General features: G+C 34.5%; 1 pseudogene; it reads left to right on the top strand.

Moving 5' to 3' along the window:
• Nucleotides 1-6,340: 6,340 nt before the first annotated feature.
• On the top strand, nucleotides 6,341-7,622 carry LOC143247905 (5-hydroxytryptamine receptor pseudogene; annotated as a pseudogene).
• The last annotated feature ends 207 nt before the right edge of the window (nucleotides 7,623-7,829 follow it).

Here is a 7,829-nt window from a genome sequence, read left to right as displayed (position 1 = left end):
TAGTGAGATTGGTTGTTATATTATAACACCCCCACACCTGAAAAAGTAGATATGTTCGAACACCGGTAAATAGCGTTTTGCGGAGCTATTTCAACATTTGAAATTTGTTGTTTTTTAACCGGGTTTCATAGACCCTTCATTACGATTCATATTATGTTAAAGATCTGAATCACACAATGCTTATGTCTTAATGTGTTTTTATTTTATTGTATTTTTAATAAGATGGAAAATAAAGAAACTAATAGGATGTCCAACGGATTCCAAATGGAAATCAGATAATAGTCTTTACCTGAAGTGATAATAATCTTCCCTTTGCTGTTGTATCGACCATGTCTTCTGTCATGTTTAGTTGGAAATACTGAAAAGAAAGTTAAAGCAAAAATATACAACTAGATCCTACAAGTCAACCAACAGTAAAAGATACGTAATAGAAACATGAGAATAATTTAACTTTTTATTTTTTGAGCAACAACAGAAACGTAGAGAAAGATGACAAAGAAACTGACAGACTTCATTTAACACTCCAAAGAGAGAAAAAAACATTTAAAAAAATAATAAAAACATGTTCCACTTTCCGTCTTGTTTTTGGATTAGATTTGAAACTTCTGTTTCAAGGCTATTAAATACCTCAAAATACGGAAAATTAGAAGATAAAAAATATACTAGAAAAGTATAAGCTATTCCAGTGAGAAATGCCTTCAGAACACATTATGTGATGAAAAATCTTGTTTAAAAAAATGTATTTTATGTCACATTCTCTTACAATGTTGCTGTTTGTTATTAAGTACAAAGCTAAATAAACAACTGTCTGTGCTATAGCCATCCCGGTATCAAAAGCCGGTTTCTAGCAGTATAATTTCGCAGACATGCTGCTGTGTTAATGGGAGGCAGCCCTTATTAATAGTCTGATTTAAAATATATATGTGAAAACGGCTGGTTTGGGTTGAGAAAATTTTTATGTAGAGGAGCGAACAACGTTTCGATCTTCTTTGGTCATCGTCATGTTCACAAAGAAGGAAAGAGGTAATTGACAAGTGGGTTTTCTCGTCATCACTGATCAATAGTTTGATTTGGTTTGTTTTGAATTTTGCCCAAAGCTACTTGAGAGCTATCTGTACTATCCGATCCTAAAATAACTATGATAGACTACAAGGAAGACAAATATTCAATATATCTTATTGCCAACTCTTTGGCTACTCTTTTACTAACAAACAGTGAATTTTACCATAACATTATAACGCCCTTACGTATAAATTGATTAGTATGTTAGGTCATTTCTATTCGAGCTCGCGACCCACAGGTTGTGAATTAGCACCTACCAACCATGGCATATTTTTACCAATAGAAAAATAATAATTTTGCAGAGGTCAAGTACATTATATTAAGACGATTTTGGAGCTTCATCACGTCGCCACGTTTAATTATGATATATCTGAATTGTTCCATTTGAAAAGGCTCTGATGTCAAAGGCACGCCATCCTCCCTGCATTGCTTTGTATAAGTTAACTAGTGTACAATGACAACGATTTCTCAGTGCTTGTTTCAAGACATGTGAGGTTGAACAAATATGTCATTAAGTAATTTATATAAATATATGTGTGTGTGTGTGTGTCATTTGTTTTCTCCTTCTAGTGAGAGATTCTACTTGAATGTTTTAAGTACTGCTTATTACTTCGGGCACGTGGACAGCTTGTGCTAGTGATCTTTGTGATTGTGGATTCTCACCTGTGCGGTGTCGTGTAACATAATGGTATTGTAAAATAAAAGAATGTGAATCAACGTTCGTATCAGAAATTCCATTGTCTTGGAAATCTTGAGTCCACGATATGATCACATGATTTAAGTGCAAGAAAATTTTTGTCTAAGTGAGTTGCGAAATGCCCTTCCTGAGAGCGATCAACTTTTGATGACATCAAACTGTCTACGTAACACCAAACTTGTCAAGTTAAGGCTCTGATACATACCGTTTAATTACATTATATCTGTTTAACTATTATATGCAATTCACTGCATATTCTAAATCATTTTTATATAACATGTTTAAACCTCTATAAAGCCTGTGACAGTAAATTCATAAATTCATAATGAGCTGTCTAAAGCGATTGGGAAAAAAAAACAACTGCTGGCAGTCTATTTTATCGGAAACAATAACACAAAATGGATATGTAACCGAAACAACTTGAAAATCAGTTTGTGAACTTATATTCTAAGCTAGTATTGACCAATTTTACAATAAAGTTACTAAGGTTCTAAAACCTACCAGAAATTTAAATTTACTATTTTTAGGGTTTGACTGTTTTAAAGTGGAATTTGGAGCATATTGCATTAATTTGGTACAATATCACTGACGTTTCAGCAGTACAATCATATGTCTAAGAACTCATAATGCTATAATCCAGGTTTCGATCCCCGTGTTTAACCAAAAACATTGAAACAGCAACGCTGAAAATATCAGCTATTATTAAAGTTTGAATACAGATAATTATTAAGGCTTATAACGTACATATGAAATTTATTTACCACAACTTTTCTCCGAAAATATTAAATATTTTGACATAAGTGCATGAATAAGCAAATTTATAATAACAATAATATAACTTGGCATAGCCAGGTAGTTAAGGCACTCGACTCGTAATCTGAGGGTGGCGGTTTCAAATCCCCGTGCCACCAGACATGCTCGCCCTTTCAGCCGTGAGGGCGTTATAATGTGACGGTCAATCCCACTGTTCGTTGGTAAAAGAGTAGCCCAAGAGTTGGCGGTGGGTGGTGATGACTAGCTGCCTTCCCTCTAGTCTTACACTGCTAAATTAGGGACGGCTAGCGCAGAGAGCTCTCGTGTGGTTTTTTGCGAAATTCAAAAGAAACCAAATAATAATAAATATATATATACGTACCATGTTGCCATAAATAAGCAACAAAACTTTAAAGAAACATGTGAGTTCTGTGACATTTATAACGTATCTTGCATATTATTACGAAAGGCCAATGACGTTTCCAAAGTTTACATATTGGGGAGATTATTACAGAACTCCAAAGAACGAATACTTGATACTCGAAAAGAATGTTACTGAATTAAGAAGGAGAGAGAAAGAGAAAGTACTTACAATTTCATTAAAATAATTGTAAACGTTATTCTTAGTTACATTATTTTGTGTTTTATTGAGTGTGAACGATGAGTTGGAGATAATGTAAACCTCAGGAGACGTATTATCAGAAGTAAGTGGTAGTTGCTCCTACTTTTACCTCTAGAAGGTTACGAACTAAAGGGGGGCAGAAGAGCGAATGTTTGTGTTCTTCGTTATTCTGTTTTACACCATACTACTAGAACATGTAAATTATTTTAATCCCCTTTTAGTATATATGAGAAAAAAATTAGAAACACAAGGGAAAAGTTTTGAAGCTCTTAATATTATGGCCTTGTATAAAAATAATTTATGCCTACACTCCTCAAACTTAGTTTTTGTAAACGAATTTAGACGTAAATAACTACTGATTTAATCTGAGTTATCTAGAGACTATAAAAATAAAACAACATGGGAAAACTCGTTCTCCATAAATAAGAGGAAACGTAAAAGTTTCTACAACGACTCACTTAAATGTAATCAGCAAGTTCCAATAAAAGAATTGAGAACGATATAAAATCCAGAAAAGTATTAAACCTCACATGCCAAACATAGATCTTCTAAATACAACACCTGAGAATTCGTTACTGAAACGCTTTTGCTCCAGAATATCCATAAACCACACTTCATAAATACATGAGCTACACTTAGGAAAGTTGTCGAGTTTTTTTCACCCAACGTAAGTTTTATGAAAAGAGTAAATAAGTCGATGTAGTTGTTCGTTCGTTGTTTTGATACACAATTTAAATGGTGAATGTTCACGATTGTTCAAAAAGAGATCTCTAAATAAAACTTTATATTTTATTTTTAAGTAAATATGTAAATAATAATGAAATTTTGAAGTTATCAATACAATATGATTATTTCTGTGTTTGGGGAACACTAATGTGCAGTAAGCAGACATTTCCACGTCTGTATACAATTGCACAGTACTCACAGCTATAATACAATGTTATATGTATTATTTTACCACATACGTATATTTATTGAATCAACTATAAAACGCGTATTAAGAAGTATCTGCCGTTGTATCTAGTCGTGAATTATAAATAAATATCTAGCAACTTTTGGATCAAAAAGCTGATATGATTATGCAAATATCAATTAAAAATTTGTTTGATGCGTTTAAGAGAGGAAAGTATGCGATCAGTTTACAATAATTTGTTCTACGTTTTCGTTTGTTTTGTTTGCTCTGATCATAATCGCCGTTATTTTACTTCGTTTAGAATTTATCGAATCTATGCAAATTACGTTCATCAGCGAGTTTACTCAAATGAGCAAGCTACTTCATATTAAAAGTACTTAAACACAAGCGTTTATAGCTAATATAGTTCAAGTTAGCGTAAGATTTGTAGCTAGTATGCTTCATGTTGGCCCGGCATGGCCAAGCGCGTAAGGCGTGCAACTCGTAATCCGAGGGTCGCGGGTTCGTGCCCGTGTCTCGCCAAACATGCTTACCCTCCCAGCCATAGGGGCGTTATAATGTGACGGTCAATCTCACTATTCGTTAGTAAAAGAGTAGTCCAAGAGTTGGCGGTGGGTGGTGATGACTAGCTGCCTTCCCTCTGATCTTACACTACTAAATTAGGGACGGCTCGGTGCAGTGGGCTAACAACCTACTCATTTAAATACCTGTTGAAGAATCCGCAAGCGATTGCGGCCCTATGTTCTTTGATGGAATCTAATGGTGATAACTAACTAACTAGTGCTAAATAGATATTTATAACTAATTATAATTTGCTTTTGTAATACGAGTTCATAATTTAAAAATGTCCCTTTGTGAAGCAGCAGTAAATTTATGGATTAACAACACTAAAATCCGGGTTCGATTCACCACGGTAGACACAACAAATAGACTAATCTAACTTTTTCTCTAAATCAAACAATTTAAATAAATGAAAATAAAGTAAAACTATGCTTCACTAAACAACCTGGTTTTTATAAAGCTCTTAACGGGGATTTTTCCCATCAATGTGTATGTGTTTCCTTAAAGAAAAGCCACAGCAGGCTATCTGCTGAGTCTACAGAGGAGAATCGAACCGCTGATTTTAGTGTTATAAATTCGTAGACTTATCGCTGTACCAACTTCTCAGCAGCTACAAAAGTATAAATTTGTTTTTTATAAATAAAAAGATATATAATATTCTATCTTTGTTTTGCCCACTGCACGTACGAAAATGTTTGATTTATAGAAAATGGATCGTAATTCGTGATGACGAGTCGTCCTCATACCATACCAACCATCCTGAGATGCATTTTTACAAATAGGTTGTAATTCAACGTAAGAAACAAAGTTTAGCACTTTTTATATTTCGTATATATTTTGCATGGCATTCCCTGGAAGTCATAGACATGCGTCCCGTTATCGCAATATTGCACTCCATCCTTTAGGGTCGTGGGTGTACTATAAGACTAAATGGTAGCATTCCATTATTCAGTAAGATTAAACCAGAGCAAAAGTTGGCTGTGAGCGCGAGCGAATAGTTTTTGTTTTTTTTTTATTTCACGTAAAGCTACACGAGGGCTATCGGCGCTAGCCTTCCCCAATTTTGCAGTGTAAGACTAGAGGGAAGACAGCTAGTCATCACCACACATTGCTAACTCTTGGGCTACTCTTTTACCAATGAATAGTTGAATTGACCGTCAAATTATAACGCCCCCCGACTGAAAGAGCGAGCATGTTTGATGTGATGGGGAGTTGAACCCGCGACTCTCGGATTACGAGGAGTAAACAGTAGTAAATAGTCAATTCAAAATTAGTGGCAGTTATGTGTAAATGATCCCTAAGTAAATTTGAAAATTTGCAAGAAAATCTAAAACGAACAAACATACATTTTCTTTATACTGCAATTCAAGAAACGCAAGAAACCACGTATAATGTATACAATAATTTTAATAATCTTCTTCAAATCAGAAATAATAATATAAATAATTATTTTACTTGGCAAAGTTTACTGAGTCAGCACAGAGTGACCTAAAACTATTTTTGTACTTTACAGGAATAATTAGCCAAACTTTTTTACCCTCTGGAAAAAATTCAATTATATTAAATATCTTAGCATATATTTAAAACAAAACTTTATACATTGCTTTAATTAAATAAGCAAGTTAATTAAATAAAATAAACCGTTACCAGTTTTGATTACACGTTTTACTTGTTTTGATCAAAATAATCCTTAACCTAATAACTTTCTTTCCTTTATCAAACACAGGTCTATTATCATGTCAGAAGATATTTATAATATTTCTTTGTCAGAAGATTATGAAATGTTTCCCGAAGCTGAACTCCAGAATAAATCCAGAACGTTTTTCAACATCCCGAGGGACCAAACATTTAATATTTCAGATTGTGTATTTAATGACACCTGTGAGAACACTTCAGCTTCTAGGTATCCTGTGGATCTGAACAAGACCCAGGTATGGTTAGTTGCAATATCATTTGCTTTGTCCATTTTGATCTTAGCAACCATCTTAGGAAATGTGTTTGTAATAGCAGCAGTTATGTTTGAAAAAAACATTAAGACTGTGGGTAACTATTTAGTTTTATCCCTAGCCATGACGGATCTACTGGTTGCTTGCTTAGTGATGCCCTTGGGCGCTATTTACGAAGTTAGCCAAGAATGGACTTTAGGCCCTCTACTGTGTGACTTTTGGATTTCATGCGACGTCTTGTGCTGCACAGCATCTATATTACATCTTCTGGCTATTGCAACTGACGGCTACTGGGCAGTGACTAATGTGAACTACATCTATCAAAGGAGTATGCGCCACATTGGATTTATGATTTTTATTGTCTGGTTTGTCGCTTTACTAGTTTCGATCGCACCTTTTTTTGGATGGAAAGACCCCGAATTCGAGGAACGTATTCGTGTGTATAAAGTATGTTTGATTAGCCAAGATTTGTCATATCAGGTTTTCGCTACCTGTGCATCGTTTTATCTTCCCCTGGTAATTGTGTTGATCCTTTATTGGAGAATTTATAAAGAAGCAAGAGAAAGGATTCGTCGGAAACCTGGAAATGCCAGCTATCGTGCGCATCGAAGATTAGTTGTTCCACGAGGAGCACAATCAGTGGTAGAGGTAACAACTACATTTGCCATGTGTTCATCAAGTAATACCAGCTCTGGTATGAATACAAACACATTACAAAACAGGCCTATATCACAAAGGTTGTCTTCTAAAGAACCGAGTAAGACGACACTTTTAACCAGTAAAAAATTGAAAAACACAGCAAAAGAAAATACAGATTTAAAACGTGAACGTAAAGCAGCCAGAACGTTAGCCGTTATCACCAGTGTATTTGTGGCTTGTTGGTTGCCCTTTTTCATCATCGCTTTGATGATGCCAGTTTGCCACAGCTGTGATATCAGCCAGTTACTGTTTAGTGTGTTCTTATGGCTAGGATATGCTAACTCCTTGTTGAATCCAATTATCTACACAGTATTCAGTCCGGACTTTAGATGTGCTTTCAAGCGTTTAGTATGGAGATGTTTTCGATAGCCAGCATATACTTATATTATTTCAGTTGCTTAAGTATTATTGTTTTATATTTAAACTTGACTGTCTTAACAAGTTGTTTGCCAACGTGTCCATGTTTTTTGTTTTTTTTCATTTCTTAGCGAAGTTTAAAACAAATGAAGCATATATAAACATGTGACTTTATTTTCACAACTACCTTCACGTGTTTACGGATGTTTCTTTTGAGTG

This window comes from Tachypleus tridentatus, chromosome 3 (genome assembly GCF_004210375.1).
Source record: "Tachypleus tridentatus isolate NWPU-2018 chromosome 3, ASM421037v1, whole genome shotgun sequence".
In the NCBI taxonomy this organism is placed as follows: Eukaryota; Metazoa; Arthropoda; class Merostomata; order Xiphosura; family Limulidae; genus Tachypleus; species Tachypleus tridentatus.
This window is presented reverse-complemented; position numbering and strand designations above follow the sequence as displayed.